Raw genomic sequence first — 20,625 nt, 5'->3', positions numbered from 1 at the left:
AGTAAAGTACAACCGTTTCTGACAGGAAGATGAGATACTTTTCCTGGAGAAAAGACAAGGCTGCACCAAGTTTAACAGAGGTTCCAGGAAGAGAATTCCGAGCAGAAGAGTGGGGAAACAGGCATGCCAACCTCGGAGGTCTTAGGGGATACAGCAAAGGGGTAATTCAAGGGGAAGGCATAGTCTCCATAGCCAGAAGAGGGCCTCGGGTTTCTGCTCATCAGAAATGGGGTGGGGTGATTTCCTGATAGTGGTGAAGAAAACATTTGAGCTTAATTAAGAAAATAATTGTGAGATAGCAGATTTTTACAAGGTTTGTAAATATACGTCTCTATTTGTGTGTTAAATGGCACCCGTGATTCTTCAATGCCCTCTATCACCGCAATTTTTTCTAAAACACTGTTCTACCTACATTTTAATACATTAAAAGCAGCGCCAGTTAAAATTTTTTTAAATTGTGGTAAAATATACATAACATCAAATTTACCATCTTAACCATTTTTAAGTGTACAGGTCAGTAGTGTTAAATAAGTACATTCATATTGTTATGTAACCAATCTCTAGAATCCTTTTCATCTTGCAGAACTGAAACTCTATACCCATTAAACAACACCGCCACCACCATTCCACTTTCTGTCTCTGGGAATTTGAATACTCTAGATTCCTGCAGTGTCAATTTTAAGGACAGTCTAGTATGGGATAGGATCCTTAAACTTATGGTTCATGATATCATTCAATAACACTTTTCAAGTACAGTTGACCCTTGAACAACATGGGTTTGAGCTGCACAAGTCCACTTACACCTGGATTTTTTTCAATAAATATACAGTCGGCCCTTTGTATCTGAGGGTTCCCATCCACGGGTTAAAACAACCACAGATTGCAAATTTAATACACAATCTGTGGCTGGTTGAATCCGAGGATTCAAACCCTTGGATATGGAGGGTGGGCTATGGGACTGGAGCATACTCGGATTTTGGTATCATCCGCGGGTCCTAGAACCAATCCCCCGCCAATACCAAGGGACGACTGTATTTTCAAAACAATATTTTTTCAACAGGGATGTTTCTATTTTGCAATGTGGTATATCAGCTAGAAATGAAAACACCTCTATTGTTGACGCTTTGTGAAAAACATTTAAATAGTATAGAAATGCATAAGGTGGAAGTAAAATTCTTCCTATGATTCCATGCTCCAGAGATAACTACTAATAATAGATTGATACATATCCTTCTCGACATGTGTAAATATATAGAAGATCATGCTATACATGTGATTCTGAACCTTGGGTCTAATTACTAGGTACAAAGGTTAGTGAGGCTGCTCAGGATGGTAGAGTGGAAAGATGGAAGGAACCTGGGTCTCTGATGACATCCCTGAGCCACTGAATTAACCAACCCTGGAACCTCCTTTCATAAGACTTCTTGTTATTTGAGATAATAAATGTCCCTTATTGTTTAAGTCACTTCTAATTGAATTTTGTTACTTCTGCCCCAAACATTCTAATTATTATGTCATTTTCCTAGATAACTCAGCCTATCTATACTTAAGGCAACTATATACCTCCATATGTCTTATAATGAGGTGATACTTGGAACAAAATAAAAGCATATGCATAATGCTGTTACAGCAAGCTAAACCAATAAGCCTTGAAATTCCCATCATCAGATAAGTTAAAATGACTTCAGTTCTGCCAAACCCAATCCATTGTACAAGATGGTTTATTTTAAATATGCATGATATTAAGCTGAACCTTATGGGAATTAAGAGCCTAGAAATCCTAAGGAAAATTATGCATTTTAAAAAATGTCAGGTATATAGTGTCTCTACATATGTACTATTAATAACAAAAACACATTTATTGAGCATTTAGTATGTACCAGTGCTGTGCTGAGTGCTTTACACTGATTAATATAATCACAACAAACTTATGAGGCAGATACTATTACATTCCCATTTTACAGATGAGGAAATTAAGGCATAGAAAGGGTAATCTGCCCCCCCAAATAATCAAGCTCATATGTATGGTGCCATTTATAGGTCCTTTCCTCTCAGTCATTATTTAACCCAATCCAATCTGGCTTCTCATCCTACCCTTTACTCCACTGAACTTTCAAGTTCATGAATTAGCTCCATTTTGGTAACTCAAAAGGACACCTTTCAGTCTTTATCATGTTTGACCACCTAACATGATACTCTCTTCTGAGTCTCCTCCCACCTCTCTGACCATTCCATCGTAGTCTTCTTTGGTGGGGTCTCTTCTGAGATTGATTTTTAAATCTGGTGATTTTTAAAGCTTTTTCCTATAGCCTCTTCTCTTCTCCTTTTATACTCTCTCCATAGGTCATTTCATTCATTCCCATAGCTTTAAATAATAATCTATTGATGATTCCTAAATGTATCTCTAGCCCAGATCTCTATCCCGAGCTTCAAACTAGTATACATAACATCTCCACTTAAAGATCTGAGAACCTCAAACTTAACATGTCCAAAACTAAACTCATCTTCCCTTCTAAATCCACTCTTCTTCCAATGTTCCCTTCTTCTGTGGTACCACTATCCCATCAGTTGCCCAAGCCAGAGAGCTAGTAGTCATCTTTGCCTCCACTGTTTCCCCCTCTCCATCGAATCTATCACCAAATGATTCTACCTTTCAAATATCTCACGCATCTGCCACCGTTCTCCATGCCCACTGCCATCACATTAGTCCAAGTTACTATCAGCTGTTTGCCAGGGTTACTGCAGTTACCTATCTGAGCTTCTTGTATCTACTTTTGTCCTCTTCCAATCTATCAATACTTTCCCCCTCTGCAGCCAGGGTAACCTTTTAAAAATGCAAATTTGGGACTTCCCTGGTGGCACAGTTGTTAAGAATCCGCCTGCCAATGCAGGGGACACGGGTTCGAGCCCTGGTCCAGGAAGATCCCACATGCCGCGGAGCAACTAAGCCCACGTGCCACAACTACCGAGCCCGCGTGCCACAACTACTGAAGCCTGCGTGCCTAGAGCCCGTGCTCTGCAACAAGAGAAGCCACCACAATGAGAAGCCTGTGAACCACAACGAAGAGTAGCCCCCGCTCGCCACAACTAGAGAAAGCCCACGCACAGCAACGAAGACCCAATGCAGCCAAAAATAAATGTTAATTAATTAATTAATTAATTAATTAAATTTAAAAAACAAAAATGCAAATTTGATCAGGTCAATCACAGACCTAGAATTCTTTAACGGCTTTCCACTGACCTTAGGATAAAGGGCAGAATCTTTTTTTTTTTTGGCCACACTGTGTGGCTTGTGGGATCTTAGTTTCCTGACCACGGATTGAACCCGGGGCCCTGGCAGTGAAAGCACCAAGTCCTAACCATTGGACCACCAGGGAATTCCCGAAGTGCAAAATCTTTAAAATGACTTGGTGAGCCCCACAAGATTTTGCACTAGTTTATATCTCCAACCTCACTTCTCACCGCTTCATCTTCCACTCTAGCTAGAATGTACTTCTTTCAAATTCTCTACACACTCTGTTCTCTACACACCACACTCTAGGCCTTCTAACATGCCATTTTTTTAACCTGGAATATTGTCTGTTCCTGTAACCAATATCCCAAACTAGCTAACTCCTACACAGCAGTAAGATCTCAACGAGTATGTCATTTCCTCTCTAAATCCCTCAAACTAGGTTAGATCTCCCTGGCAAGTAGATCAGGGCTTAATACATAGTAGGTTCCTAAAAATATTTGTTGACTTGGCTGAGTAGAAAAGAAGACTGGATAGGTATGGAGGGCTTTAAAAAATTTTTTTTAACATCTTTATTGGAGTATAATTGCTTTACAATGGTGTGTTAGTTTGTGCTTTATAACAAAGTGAATCAGTTATACATATACATATGTTCCCATATCTCTTCCCTCTTGCGTCTCCCTCCCTCCCACCCTCCCTATCCCACCCCTCTAGGTGGTCACAAAGCACTGAGCTGATCTGGTATGGAGGGCTTTGATAGACAAGCAAGTGCTCAGTAAATGTTGAATGAATGAGTAAATGAGCGGGTGGGTAGAGGAAGAAAGATTTGTTTAATGAACAGTTCTATTTTTTTCCCAATATACTATTAGTACATTTGTGGGAATAATATTGAATATCATTTTATAAAGAGGAAAATGTCCAGTTTTAAGATTAGGAGGCAATATTTTAAAATAGGTTCCAAGCTATAACATTTCATTAAAATATGTTCTATAGGGCTTCCCTGGTGGCGCAGTGGTTGAGAATCTGCCTGCTAATGCAGGAGACACGGGTTCGAGCCCTGGTCTGGGAAGATCCCACATGCCGTGGAGCAACTAGGCCCGTGAGCCACAACTACTGAGCCTGCGCATCTGGAGCCTGTGCTCCGCAACAAGAGAGGCCACGACAGTGAAAGGCCCGCGCACCGCGATGAGGAGTGGCCCCCACTTGCCACAACTAGAGAAAGCCCTCGCACAGAAATGAAGACCCAACACAGCCATAAATAAATAAATTTAAAAAAAAAGCCAGCAGGTATATTTAAAAAAAAAATGTTCTATAGCTTCCATCATATTAAATCATATAAGAGAAACTGTATATGAATAACTGTATATCAACAATTTCCTCAGATAATCTAGACAAAATGGACAAATTTCTAAAAACACACAAATTACCAAACCAACTCAAGAGGAAATATAAAATCTCAAAAGACCTGTAAGCAAGTAAAGAGATAGAATCTGTTTCCACAACCTCCCAATAAAGAAAAGTCTAGGGCCAGATGGCTTCACTGGTGAATTCTACCAAACATTTAAAGAATCAACACCAACCCTAATAAAGCTCTGCCAAAAATACAAGAGGAGGAACATTTCCTAACACATTCTATGAGATCAGCATTACCCTGGTACCAAAGCCAGCAAAGATACTACAAGAAAAGAAAACTACGGCCCAATATCCCTTATGAATACAGAAAAAATCCTCAACAAAATAATAACAAACCAAATCCAATAGTACATTAAAAGGATTATACACCAAGACCAAGTGGGGTCTATCCCAGGAATTCAAAGGTGGTTCAACATAAGAAAATCAAAGTAATAAATCATATTAACAGAATAGAGAGGAAAAAACAAATGATCATCTCAATAGATGCAGAAAAAGCATTTGAAACAATTCAACACCCCTTTCATGATAAAAATACTCAGCAAGCAGGAGTCGAAAGGAATTTCCCTAACATGATGAAGTGCATTTACCCAAACCTATAGCTAATATCATACTCAATGATGAAAGACTGAAAGCTTTCCACTTATGATCAGGAACAAGACAAGGATGTGTGCTTTTTGAAACAAGAGAGAGGTGGTGGTTGAACAACATTGTGAATGCACCAAATGCCCCTGAATTGTATACTTTAAAATAGTTAACTATGTGTTATATGAATTTCACCTCAATAAAATGATTCATAGAGTGAATCATTTATTCACTTTGGCTTACTGATGTACAAGCATATTTCCTATGTTTACAGGATAATTTGTAGATGAGTTCTAGTTTAGAGATTGCATCATAACACCATGAAAAACAAACTATATTTTCAATTCAAGATAAATGCGAGAGGGGCAAGATGGCGGAAGAGTAAGACGCGGAGATCACCTTCCTCCCCACAGATACATGAGAAATACATCTACACGTGGAACTGCTCCTACAGAACACCCACTGAACGCTGGCAGAAGACGTCAGACCTCCCAAAAGGCAAGAAAATCCCCACGTACTTGGGTAGGGCAAAAGAAAAAAGAAATAACAGAGACAAAAGAATAGGGACGGGACCTGCACCAGTGGGAGGGAGCTGTGAAGGAGGAAAGGTTTCCACACACTAGGAAGCCCCTTCGTGGGCAGAGACTGCGGGTAGCAGAGGGGGGAAGCTTCGGAGCCACGGAGGAGAGCGCAGCCACATTGGTGCGGAGGGCAAAGCGGAGATTCCCGCACAGAGGAGCGGTGCCGACCAGCACTCACCAGCCCGAGAGGCTTGTCTGCTCAGCCGCCGGGGCGGGCGGGGCCTGGGAGCTGGGGCTCGGGCTTCGGTGCTAGCCGGGAGGGAGTCCGGGAAAAAGACTGCAGCTGCCAAAGAGGCAAGAGAATTTTTCTTGCCTCTTTGTTTCGCGGCGCGCAAGGAGAGGGGATTCAGAGCGCCGCCTAAACGAGCTCCAGAGACGGGCGCGAGCCGCGGCTATCAGCGCGGATCCCACAGCAACAGGGACGCAGAGGGAAAAACGGAGATTCCCGCACAGAGGCTCGGCGCCGAGCAGCACTCACCAGCCCGAGAGGCTTGTCTGCTCACCCGCCGGGGCGGGCGGGGGCTGGGAGCTGAGGCGCGGGCTTCGGTCGGATCCCAGGGAGAGGACTGGGGTTGGCTGCGTGAACACAGCCTGAAGGGTCTAGCGCACCACAACTAGCCGGGAGGGTGCACGAGAAAAAGTCTGCAGCTGCCGAAGAGGCAGGAGACTTTTTCTTGCCTCTTTGTTTCGCGGCGTGCAAGGAGAGGGGATTCAGAGCGCCACTTAAACGAACTCCAGAGACGGGCGCGAGCCGCGGCTATCAGCGCGGACCCCAGAGACGGGCATGAGACGCTAAGGCTGCTGCTGCCGCCACCAAACAGCCTGTGGGCGAGCACAGGTCATTCTCCACACCGCCCCTCCCGGGAGCCTGTGCAGCCCGCCACGGCCAGGCTCCCGTAATCCGGGGACAACTTCCCCGGGAGAGCGCACGGCGCGCCTCAGGCTGCTGCAACGTCACGCCGGCTTCTGCCGCCGCAGGCTCGCCCCGCCTCCTCCGTACCGCTCCCTCCCCCCGGCCTGACTGAGCCAGAGCCCCCGAATCAGCTGCTCCTTTAACCCCGTTCTGTCTGGGCGGGGAACAGACGCCCTCAGGCGACCTACATGCAGAGGCGGGTCCAAATCCAAAGCTGAACCCCGGGAGCTGTACGAACAAAGAAGAGAAAGGGAAATCTCTCCCAGCAGCCTCAGAAGCAGCGGATTAAAGCTCCACAAACAACTTGATGTGCCTGCATCTGTTGAATACCTGAATAGACAACGAATCATCCCAAATTTAGGAGATGGACTTTGGGAGCAGGATATATTAACTTTTCCCCTTTTCCTTTTTTTTGTGAGTGTAGATGTGTATGCTTCTGGGTGAGATTTTGTCTGTATAGCTTTGCTCTCACCGTTAGTCCTAGGGTTAGGTCCGTCCGTTTTTTTTTTTGTTTTTTTTTTGTTTTTTTTTTCCCCTAATAAATGTTTTCTTAATAATTTTTTCCTTATTTTCTATTTTTAAAAAAATTTTTAATAAGTTTTTTCATATTTTTTATTTTAAAAAATTAAAAATTTTTTTTTTCTTAATAAATTTTTTCTAAATAATTTTTTTCTTATTTTTAGTATAAAAAATTAATAAATCTATTTTTAAAAAATTAAAAAAATTTTTTTTCTTAATAAATTTACTCTTAATAATTTTTTTCTTATTTTTTATTATAATTGCTTTATTTTATTTTATTTTATTTTATCCTCTTTTTTTCTTTCTTTCCATTTTTTTCTCCCTTTTATTCTGAGCCGTGTGGATGAAAGGCTCTTGGTGCTCCAGCCAGGCATCAGGGCTGTGCCTCTGAGGTGGGAGAGCCAACTTCAGGACACTGGTCCACAAGAGACCTCCCAGCTCCACGTAATACCAAACGGCGAAAATCTCTCACAGATCTCCATCTCAACATCAAGACCCAGCTTCACTCAACGACCAGCAAGCTACAGTGCTGGACACCCTATGCCAAACAACTAGCAAGAGAGGAACACAGCCCCATCCATTAACAGAGAGGCTGCCTAAAATCATAATAAGGCCACAGACACCCCAAAACACACCACCAGACGTGGACGAACCCACCAGAAAGACAACATCCAGCCTCATCCACCAGAACACAGGCACTAGTTCCCTCCACCAGGAAACCTACACAACCCACTGAACCAACCTTAGCCACTGGGGACAGATACCAAAAACAACGGGAACTACGAACCTGCAGCCTGTGAAAAGGAGACCCCAAACACAGTAAGATAAGCAAAATGAGAAGACAGAAAAACACACAGCAGATGAAGGAGCAGGGTCAAAACACACCAGACCTAACAAATGAAGAGGAAATAGGTAGTCTACCTGAAAAAGAATTCAGAATAATGATAGTAAGGATGATCCAAAGTCTTGGAAATAGAATAGACAAAATGCAAGAAACATTTAACAAGGACGTAGAAGAACTAAAGAGGAACCAAGAAACGATGACAAGCACAATAAATGAAATTAAAAATACTCTAGATGGGATCAATAGCAGAATAACTGAGGCAGAAGAACGGATAAGTGACCTGGAAGATAAAATGGTGGAAATAACTACTGCAGACCAGAATAAAGAAAAAAGAATGAAAAGAACTGAGGACAGTCTCAGAGACCTCTGGGACAACATTAAACGCACCAACATTCGAATTATAGGGGTCCCAGAAGAAGAAGAGAAAAAGAAAGGGACTGAGAAAATATTTGAAGAGATTATAGTTGAAAACTTCCCTAATATGGGAAAGGAAATAGTTAATCAAGTCCTGGAAGCACAGAGAGTCCCATACAGGATAAATCCAAGGAGAAACACACCAAGACACATATTAATCAAACTATCAAAAATTAAATATAAAGAAAACATATTAAAAGCAGCAAGGGAAAAACAACAGATAACACACAAGGGCATCCCCATAAGGTTAACAGCTAATCTTTCAGCAGAAACGCTGCAAGCCAGAAGGGAGTGGCAGGATATACTTAAAGTGATGAAGGAGAAAAACCTACAACCAAGATTACTCTACCCAGCAAGGATCTCATTCAGATTTGATGGAGAAATTAAAACCTTTACAGACAAGCAAAAGCTGAGAGAGTTCAGCACCACCAAACCAGCTTTACAACAAATGCTAAAGGAACTTCTCTAGGCAAGAAACACAAGAGAAGGAAAACACATACAATAACAAACCCAAACATTTAAGAAAATGGGAATAGGAACATACATATCGATAATTACCTTAAATGTAAATGGATTAAATGCTCCCACCAAAAGACACAGACTGGCTGAATGGATACAAAAACAAGACCCATATATATATGCTGTCTACAAGAGACCCACTTCAGACCTAGAGACACATACAGACTGAAAGTGAGGGGATGGAAAAAGATATTCCATGCAAATGGAAATCAAAAGAAAGCTGGAGTAGCAATTCTCATATCAGACAAAATAGACTTTAAAATAAAGACAATTACAAGAGACAAAGACGGACACTATATAATGATCAAGGGATCGATCCAAGAGGAAGGTATAACAATTGTAAATATTTATGCACCCAACATAGGAGCACCTCAATACATAAGGCAAATACTAACAGCCATAAAAGGGGAAATCGACAGTAACACAATCATAGTAGGGGACTTTAACACCCCACTTTCACCAATGGACAGATCATCCAAAATGAAAATAAATAAGGAAACACAAGCTTTAAATGATACATTAAACAAGATGGACTTAATTGATATTTATAGGACATTCCACCCAAAAACAACAGAATACACATTTTTCTCAAGTGCTCATGGAACATTCTCCAGGATAGATCATATCTTGGGTCACAAATCAAGCCTTGGTAAATTTAAAAAAATTGAAATCGTATCAAGTATCTTTTCCGACCACAACGCTATGAGACTAGATATCAATTACAGGAAAAGATCTGTAAAAAATACAAACACATGGAGGCTACACAATACACTACTTAATAACGAAGTGATCACTGAAGAAATCAAAGGGGAAATCAAAAAATACCTAGAAACAAATGACAATGGAGACACGACGATCCAAAACCTATGGGATGCAGCAAAAGCAGTTCTAAGAGGGAAGTTTATAGCAATACAAGCCTACATCAAGAAACAGGAAACATCTCGAATAAACAACCTAACCTTGCACCTAAAGCAATTAGAGAAAGAAGAACAAAAAAACCCCAAAGCTAGCAGAAGGAAAGAAATCATAAAGATCAGGTCAGAAATAAATGAAAAAGAAATGAAGGAAACAATAGCAAAAATCAATGAAACTAAAAGCTGGTTCTTTGAGAAGATAAACAAAATTGATAAACCATTAGCCAGACTCATCAAGAGAAAAAAGGAGAAGACTCAAATTAATAGAATTAGAAATGAAAAAGGAGAAGTAACCACTGACACTGCAGAAATACAAATGATCATAAGAGATTACTACAAGCAACTCTATGCTAATAAAATGGACAACCTGGAAGAAATGGACAGATTCTTAGAAATGCACAACCTGCCGAGACTGAACCAGGAAGAAATAGAAAATATGAACAGACCAATCACAAGCACTGAAATTGAAACTGTGATTAAAAATCTTCCAACACACAAAAGCCCAGGACCAGATGGCTTCACAGGCGAATTCTATCAAACATTTAGAGAAGAGCTAACACCTATCCTTCTCAAACTCTTCCAAAATATAGCAGAGGGAGGAACACTCCCCAACTCATTCTACGAGGCCACCATCACCCTGATACCAAAACCAGGCAAGGATGTCACAAAGAAAGAAAACTACAGGCCAATATCACTGATGAACATAGATGCAAAAATCCTCAACAAAATACTAGCAAACAGAATCCAACAGCACATTAAAAGGATCATACACCATGATCAAGTGGGGTTTATTCCAGGAATGCAAGGATTCTTCAATATACGCAAATCAATCAACGTGATACATCATATTAACAAATTGAAGGAGAAAAACCATATGATCATCTCAATAGATGCAGAGAAAGCTTTCGACAAAATTCAACACCCATTTATGATAAAAGTCCTGCAGAAAGTAGGCATAGAGGGAACTTTCCTCAACATAATAAAGGCCGTATATGACAAACCCACAGCCAACATTGTCCTCAATGGTGAAAAACTGAAACCATTTCCACTAAGATCAGGAACAAGACAAGGTTGCCCACTCTCACCACTATTATTCAACATAGTTTTGGAAGTGTTAGCCACAGCAATCAGAGACGAAAAAGAAATAAAAGGAATCCAAATCGGAAAAGAAGAAGTAAAGCTGTCACTGTTTGCAGATGACATGATACTATACATAGAGAATCCAAAAGATGCTACCAGAAAACTACTAGAGCTAATCAATGAATTTGGTAAAGTAGCAGGATACAAAATTAATGCACAGAAATCTCTTGCATTCCTGTATACTAATGATGAAAAATCTGAAAGTGAAATTAAGAAAACACTCCCGTTTACCATTGCAACAAAAAGAATAAAATACCTAGGAATAAACCTACCTAAGGAGACAAAAGACCTGTATGCAGAAAATTATAGGACACTGATGAAAGAAATTAAAGATGATACAAACAGATGGAGAGATATACCATGTTCTTGGATTGGAAGAATAAACATTGTGAAAATGACTCTGCTACCCAAAGCAATCTACAGATTCAATGCAATCCCTATCAAACTACCACTGGCATTTTTCACAGAACTAGAACAAAAAATTTCACAATTTGTATGGAAACACAAAAGACCCCGAATAGCCAAAGCAATCTTGAGAACGAAAAATGGAGCTGGAGGAATCAGGCTCCCTGACTTCAGACTATATTACAAAGCTACAGTAATCAAGACAGTTTGGTACTGGCACAAAAACAGAAATATAGATCAATGGAACAGGATAGAAAGCCCAGAGATAAGCCCACGCACATATGGTCACCTTATCTTTGATAAAGGAGGCAAGCATATACAGTGGAGAAAAGACAGCCTCTTCAATAAGTGGTGCTGGGAAAACTGGACAGCTACATGTAAAAGTATGAAATTAGAACACTCCCTAACACCATACACAAAAATAAACTCAAAATGGATTAAAGACCTAAGTGTAAGGCCAGACACCATCAAACTCTTAGAGGAAAACATAGGCAGAACACTGTATGACATAAGTCACAGCAAGATCCTTTTTGACCCAGGTCCTAGAGAAATGGAAATAAAAACACAAATAAACAAATGGGACCTAATGAAACTTAAAAGCTTTTGCACAGCAAAGGAAACCATAAACAAGACCAAAAGACAACCCTCAGAATGGGAGAAAATATTTGCAAATGAAGCAACGGACAAAGGATTAATCTCCAAGATTTACAAGCAGCTCATGCAGCTCAATAACAAAAAAACAAACAACCCAATCCAAAAATGGGCAGAAGACCTAAATAGACATTTCTCCAAAGAAGAGATACAGATTGCCAACAGACACATGAAAGAATGCTCAACATCATTAATCATTAGAGAAATGCAAATCAAAACTACAATGAGGTATCATCTCACACCGGTCAGAATGGCCATCATCAAAAAATCTAGAAACAATAAATGCTGGAGAGGGTGTGGAGAAAAGGGAACCCTCTTGCACTGTTGGTGGGAATGTAAATTGATACAGCCACTATGGAGAACAGTATGGAGGTTCCTTAAAAAACTAAAAATAGAACTACCATATGACCCAGCAATCCCACTACTGGGCATATACCCTGAGAAAACCATAATTCAGAAAGAGTCATGTACCAAAATATTCATTGCAGCTCTGTTTACAATAGCCAGGACATGGAAGCAACCTAGGTGTCCATCATCGGATGAATGGATAAAGAAGATGTGGCACATATATACAATGGAATATTACTCAGCCATAAAAAGAAACGAAATGGAGGTGTTTGTAATGAGGTGGATGGAGTTAGAGTCTGTCATACAGAGTGAAGTAAGTCAGAAAGAGAAAAACAAATACAGTATGCTAACACATATATATGGAATCTAAGGGAAAAAAAAAAAAAAAAAAAAAAAAAAAGAGGTCATGAAGAACCTAGTGGCAAGATGGGAATAAAGACACAGACCTACTAGAGAATGGACTTGAGGATATGGGGAGGGGGAGGGGTGAGATGTGACAGGGTGAGAGAGTGTCATGGACATATATACACTACCAAATGTAAAATAGATAACTAGTGGGAAGCAGCCGCATAGCACAGGGAGATCAGCTCGGTGCTTTGTGACCACCTAGAGGGGTGGGATAGGGAGGGTGGGAGGGAGGGAGATGCAAGAGGGAAGAGATATGGCAACATATGTATATATGTAACTGATTCACTTTGTTGTAAAGCAGAAGCTAGCACATCATTGTAAAGCAATTATACTTCAATAAAGATGTTTAAAAAAAAAAAAAAAAAAAAAAAAAAAGATAAATGCGAGATAAAGTCCAACTCTAAGCCTGAAAACTACCCTTAGGAGAGCCTGCAAGTTTTCCTCTCAAAATTAGAATGTTCTTTTAAAAATTGAAAGCCAGATGGTTTTATATATAAAAGCAAATCTCAATGTTAAATCCATGTGGGATTTACAAGTTAATTCTGCTGCAGCTGCAGCAGCTGTACCAATCATAACCGCAGTCAATGTGTTTATTTTTCCTTCAGTAATGTTTAGAGCAATGTTTCTCAAAGTGGGAACTTGTTAGAGATGCAAATTCTCAGGCCCTGCCTGAGACCTCCTGAATCAGAAACTCTGGGGTTGAGGGCCAGTAGTCTGTTCTAACAAGCTTTCCGGGTGCACACTCGAGTTTGAGAACCACTGACTAAGACCAATAGTGCAAGTCTATAAGCATTTTCTTACCAGATAGTGCTGTGCCATACACGATGTACTGTTTCTTCGAGTTCTTAATGTATCAGATTGGAACACCTGTGAATTACCACTAAGAAGAAAAGGAAAACATTTGTCATTTAAAATCCATTACAAACATTTTTTAAAGAAATAACATTTCAAATCCTTAAACAACAATGCCATTGATGTAAATGGCTTCTTTGTGGAGACAGCTGTGCAGATGTAGAAAATAGAACACACACACACACACACACACACACACACACACACACACAGCCTTGGTTGGCTGAGCCTAAACAACTGTCCATGTAAGGTAAGGAATCCTCAAGCATGCCACGTTACCTCTAATCATGCTACCAAGAATAAATATAATTTATTGTGGCCTTGGAGAGACATCGTTTTCTGTGTAAACCTGTAACCGATTTAAATTTATGATTGAAGCTATTATGTGCTAGTACCAACTCCCTCTCGACTCCCAAACTTTCACATGAATGAGGGATAGCCAGTAGCAGGGGTCGACAGAACTGGGATTTTCAGATATGTAGGCCAAATGAAAATTTGCAAGATTTTGCCACACTGGGCCACATTCCCCCATGGCAACAGCGTACTGAAGCCGAGCAGCCGCTGCATGCTGAAGATGGTCCTTGTTCGCCCAGCTTTGAAGGTGCTCGCCTGGCGGGCCTCGGCCTGATTTGGGTTGGGACCCTGAAGAAGTCCTCTTTTCCTTTTTATGTTTTGTTTTTGTTATAACTTTTAAAAAAATTTATTTTATATTGGACTATAGTTGATTTACAATGTTGTGTTAGTTTCAGGTGTACAGCAAAGTGATTCAGTTATATGTGTGTGTGTGTGTGTGTGTGTGTGTATATTTCCCCAGTGATAATAAGAAAGCATCTTTAACATGTTCTTTTCTGCCACCTATATCCAATCAGGTGCCAGGTCTTTTAGGTTTTACCTCTGTGATCTCTCATGTCCATCTTATTCTTTCCAGGCTCCTTGCCAAAAACCAATTCAAAGCATTTTTACTTTTCCACTGACTCTGCAATAGCCTAATTGGTTGGCTCACCTCTGTTCTTTCCCTACTGCAATCAGCTTGCTCTCCTGCTCAGAACTTTCAATGACTCTCTTCATCGCCTGCTGAATTCAGCTACATTCTTTCCTATAACTTTCAAAGCCTTCCACAATTTAGCTCCACAGACTTTTGGATTTCATAGACTGGGAAAATTTCAAAACAAAATCTTGGCACAAACATACAGTTGCTACCATTTTCTCTTGCCAAGTAAGGTCATTCTTTAAAAATCTCACCAACTATCAACATCATCATTTCATTTATAAAAGGATATTTTGTTATTTAAAAAAGCAGGGCTATTATTAAAAAATAATAATAATAAAGCAGGACTAACAATCTGAGTAAAATACAGTCCTGCCCAGGAAAGCATGCTGTAACTTTTTAAAACCATGGATTGGTAAAATGTCCCCTAGGATCAGCACTGGTCAGCATATGAACATTTGGGAGCCAGTGATCCAGACAGAGTTGACCAGCATTCTGGAATACACCTATGCTTTCCTACTTCCAAGCCTGTTCCGTGTTCTTGGAATGCTGTCCAGCTATCTGGCCCCCTTTCTTCCAGTCTGCATCTTGTCAATCTGCTAGGGCCCATCTTAAATGCCACCTGTCCAAGAATCTTTCCTGTATCCCTCACCAATTCTGCTGTCACTTCTCACTCCCTTCTTTTAATTACCCTAGCACTTTCTTTCCCTAAGCACATGTCATTCTACCATACATTGAAGTCTTTTGAGTATTTATTTTCCCTATTAAAAGCTTATTGAGAGGCTCCCTGGTGGCACAGTGGTTAAGAATCCGCCTGCCAATGCAGGGGACACGGGTTTGAGCCCTGGTCCGGGAAGATCCCACATGCCGCGGAGCAACTAAGCCCACGTGCCACAACTACCGAGCCCACGTGCCACAACTACTGAAGCCCACGCGCCTAGAGCCCGTGCTCCGCAACAAGAGAAGCCACCGCAATGAGAAGCCCGCGCACCGCAACGGAGAGTAGCCCCCGCTTGCCACAACTAGAGAAAAGCCCGCACACGGCAACGAAGACTCAACACAGCCAAAAATAAATAAATTTTTTTAAAAAGCTTATTGAGCCTAGATATACATCTTTGCAGAATAGTAACTTGCATATAACAGGCAGTAACTCAATATTTTTTGAGAGGATATATGTACAGGTCTAATTTTTACTTCCTTTCCCAGTCATTTTCCCCTACGAGAACAGGAATATATTTTAGCAGTCACTACTAGGAAGTTGGAGGGAAACTAATGGGTTACAGATTTCCACTGTCTTTTGTGTGTGGGGGGTAATTCTTTTTTAAAAAATTTTTATTGGGGTATAGTTGATTTACAGTGTTGTGTTAGTTTCATGTGTACAGCAAAGTGAATCAGTTATACATATACATATACCTGCTCTTGTTTAGATTCTTTTCCCACATAGGCCATTACAGAGTATTGAGTAGAGTTCCCTGTGCTACACAGTACACCCTTATTAGTTATCTATTTTATATATAGTGGTGTGTATATGCCAACCCCAATCTTCCAATTTATCTCTCCCCCCGCCCGGGCTAATTCTTAAGGCTGACAATTATATTCTCCCCTAAATTTTCGTCTGCCAATTTTATTTAATAAGACTATAACTGAAAAAAAAATCATTGAGGCAGCATGTATTTCAACTGATACGAGTCACTCAACATGAATTCATAAAATCCTAGGTGATATCTAGAATTAAGTGCTACTTACAATTTGGAAAAAGTGAAAGTAATATAACTAGATAATGTTTAAGTGATCAGTAAGCAGTAATATAACTAGATAATGTTTAAGTGATCAGTATCTGTCTAAACTACAGTATATTTATGCCAGTTATATTCCCAAAGCAATCACTCTTCATGGCCACTATTCTTCTTCCAGGTTTGCACAAGTTTAATAAACCCGATAGTTGGCAAACTTTTTCTGTAAAGGGCCGGACAGTAAATGTTTTGGGCTTGGTGGGCCATACAATCTTCGTTGCAACTACTCAACTCTGCCAGTGTAGTGGGAAAGTGGCCCAAGGACAATAAGTAAACAAATGGGTGTGGCTGTGTTCCAATAAAACTTTATTTACAAAACCAATCAGCAGGCTCAATTTGGCCCCCAGGCAGTCGTTTACCTTTCAAACAAAACTGAGGCAGTAACAGTTTAAATGCAGGGTCAGGCTAGCGGTATTTAAAGGGGGAAGCCACTGGCAGAAATCCAAGAATTTAATGTCTAATTCTAATAAGGGCCAGAGAAGTAGAAGAAAAAAAATACTACCTTTAAATAAAGTCACTGACACCGGTATCGAAGTCAGCCAACTAGAGGGGCTAAAGAGTATAAAGAACCAAGAGGTTTAAAACTTTTGACATTGGTATTTTTATTAATACAAGATGAACACAAAACTATGCAGGACCTTCTTAAAAAATAGTGATACTTGTATTAAAGAGTTGACATTTAAAGAAGAAATTCTGCAAATGCTGGTGCAAGAGAGACTGAAAGTCTTTATATACAGGAAACATCAAGCAAAATTGGAAAATTGCTTGAAAGAAGTGCAACAATATTTAGTGAGCTGTGATAGAGGCCAGGCAATGAGTATTAGAGGCCCACCTTAAGGAAAGTGGGAAAAGTGAGCAGTGGACATATGCAACTGCAAACAACTGGGGGGAAATGAATTCAACTAAGGCTCAGTGTAATTCTACTCTAAATTTTTTCTTATTGATTACATGACCTCGGGCATGTGATATACCATTCCTATGCTACTTCTTTTTGACAGACAAGAGTCCCTGGACTTGGTCTGCTTTGTGGGTTAACTCCTACTAGATAAATATGCAACTGCCCCTAACCTTTCTGTACAAAATTCACTTCCTGCATCAGGATCTTAAGCTATGGAATTCAACACTGTAACCATGCTCTAATATGATAAAAGCAAAAATTTCAAATCCTTTGCAGAACAAAGCAAAGTATGAAGGGATAACTGGGATCACTCTTTGCTTCCAGGACTTCGAGGATGGGGAAAAGGGGCCTGGTCACCCACCCACCCCCGCCCCAGCAGGATCCACACGTTCCTTCAAATATATATCCTCTGTCATCTACGTATTTGCAAATTGTTCATTTCATAAAGCCTTTCAATAAAATGAACATTATCCTCAAGTGTTTTCTTCTACTAGCAGAGTGTGTCCATAACAGTTCATTTATTCACACAACAGGATTTAGAGTAGAATCCTCAATTTATAGAATGTTCTTGTTCTCAGTACAACATGCAGAGCTGCCTCCACCCTTTATTTTTCTATCTGCCTGTTTAAAAAGGTAATGTATTATTTTCTGGTCACTTAGTTTGCTTTTCATTTTGTTACAACATATTCTCCCTTAACTCAAATGACCAGAAAGCTGCATCTGTTTAGTTAATCAGCTTAGATATTGATTAGTAGTAGACAAAGCACTAGCCTAGGAGTTTGGAGACACAGCTTCCTAGTACTGGCTCTACTACTGACTATGACATTTTGGAGATTCACGGGCCTGTTTCCCCATACATTAAACAAGGAGGATAGATCTGGTCTCTTGAGTTCCCTTGTAACAGTTAATGCATTTTTCAGACATTTTTACAATACTGAGAAAACCTTATGATACTGGGATGTGAGATCCAAGACCTCACTTTAAAATTCTATTTTAAGAAATAATAAGCTTAAGTCATGCCAGATCTTTGGATATGTGCAGGAAATACAGTTAACCATCAGTTAGTTAAATCTTTTAAATCTTTTTTCATCAGCAGAGCTCTAAAGAGCCTTTTAGACATTTCCTCCCCCAACTCCTCCTCGAAAATCCCCACACCATTTAAAAAGCACAAATATACTGCATATCAGTCTATGTGCTGTATGTATATCTGTGCTTTATACATATGAGAAAAAAATTTTTCACCCACCAAGAACTAAGTAGGGGCAATATCGGCCATTGAGAATGCAAAATTTAGGAGATCAATTTTCTGTGATACCTCAACTTTTCGTTCAAATAAAACCTAGGTGTAAAAAAGGCCCAAGCTTATTTGCTTGACAACTATTTCCATTCCAAGTGTGCTGAAGGTGAAGGTCAGAGGTGACAAAGCAGCGGAGAGAATGACAAAAATTACAGTCATTACAGAAGATCTGGAGGCGAGGGTGGGGAGTGCACAGTTTCTTCAAGAGTGGGTAAGAGATGGGGTGAAGTTAGAAAAAGTCGTGCTCCAAACCGAATGGTTGCTGCTTTCCGGTAGCGATGAACTGTCAGGACTTTCAGGTTCCTGTGTGCGCTCGCCCTCCGGTCAGCCCGCCCCGCCTCCCCCCGCCCCCAGACTGAGGGTGGGATCTTCCGGACACCAGGAACACCGGACATACCTGCAGAACCTTGATGAATAAAGAGGTGGGAATGCTATTGGAAGTCACTTTTTTGCAACTCTTGCCACCCTCCACCGCCCCCGCTTGCCTCCTCCAGTATCTCAGTCCTGCTCACCCAAGCCCACTGATCAAAGGGACGCTGTTGGATCTTCTCAGAGTGTTGTCTTCTGTGGTGGTTGAACTCGGCAGCACCTCCAAGCCTAGTTCCATTTTCTCCTGTGCCATGTCCGTGCCGAAGCTTAGTTTGGAGCTCTTAAGGTTTTCTGGCTCCCGTTCACATAAGCACAAGTCAAAGTGAGGAGCTGATGTAGGGAGAGAGGGAAAAGGGGGGAAAGAGAAGAAAGGAGGAAGCGCTTAGACGAGTGCGTGCTCACTTTTGCAGCCCTACAATCCCTAACACCGGTGGGCACAAAGTGGGGCAGGACTGGCTCCGACCCTCCTAACTCCCAAGCTCGGGGCACCAACACTGAGATCCTCCACCTCCAAGCCTGTAATGAAAATGAGGAATTTATCTTAATCCGTGAATCCTTCTCCCTTATTTCTCTCAGCCAAGGCAACCCCGGGTAAGCCTCTCCGGCCAAAACAAAAACTACAATCTGCAGCCCTGGATAAATCATTTGGGCACCGCCCCTCTGCGCATGCGTCCTGGGTCCAGCCCGCTGACGCCTGTTTACCACGCAAGCAATGAGCATTATCGCAGGCGCCTGTGTCATTCTTGCTGGGGGCGCACAGGCAGTGAGGGAGCCGCCTTTCCCCCCCCAAACCCAGTTCTCTCTTCTCTATCCCTAGTGCAGACTCACCTTGGTTGTTCTTCCGCTCCTGTGTTAACCCTGGCGTGGTTTCGTTAACCATTGTTTAGGAAAGAAAGAATGGAATGAGGTGTATGGGAGCGCCATCCTTTCTGCCCTAAGTCTAATACTCAGTTTTCTCAGTTTTGGTTAGCCCAGTGTCCCCTTATGACTGAGGCCAACAAGCTTGTTACCTCCCAGGACGAATTTTTCCATCCTGTTACAACAGACACCCTACACCTTTGCAATTTAAAAAACACTGAAGCCTGGGGGTGTGGGCGGGGACACTTTTAAGTGCTTAGAGACGACCCACTCCCAAAGGGTCCTGGTAAGGCGCTAACACAATTGAACCAGTCGCACAAACAAGTCATTGTTTTCCGTGTGTGTGTGTTTTACCATAATCATACAGTATATTTTTACAATGAATAAAACCTAGCTGCTCGAAGCTATTCACCTAAGAAAAAAATCGGGGTTAAAGCAGGGAGGCTTATTTTCTTAAAGCAAATATCTCAGAATTTAGTATACATCCCAGTGTTTCCATTTAACAATGCTATCATGGCTCGAAACATTCTAAGAACTGCTCTTTTAGAATTTTTCACCACCAGTTAATGAGCCACACTGAGTAGTGAAATCTTAACTCCATGCTAATAATTTTGAAAAACCACACATTTTAGGAACCATATAGAGAACTGGCAGAGAAGGCAAGTGAAACGAGTGAAATGGGAGTTA

General features: G+C 40.9%; 1 pseudogene; it reads right to left on the bottom strand.

The window, feature by feature from the left end:
• The window catches only part of LOC133081903 (P2R1A-PPP2R2A-interacting phosphatase regulator 1-like), a 54,026-nt pseudogene extending 34,645 nt beyond the window's left edge, over positions 1 to 19,381 (bottom strand).
• Between the last annotated feature and the right edge of the window lie 1,244 nt (positions 19,382 to 20,625).

Source organism: Eubalaena glacialis, chromosome X, assembly GCF_028564815.1.
Source record: "Eubalaena glacialis isolate mEubGla1 chromosome X, mEubGla1.1.hap2.+ XY, whole genome shotgun sequence".
NCBI classification, from domain to species: domain Eukaryota; kingdom Metazoa; phylum Chordata; class Mammalia; order Artiodactyla; family Balaenidae; genus Eubalaena; species Eubalaena glacialis.
This window is presented reverse-complemented; position numbering and strand designations above follow the sequence as displayed.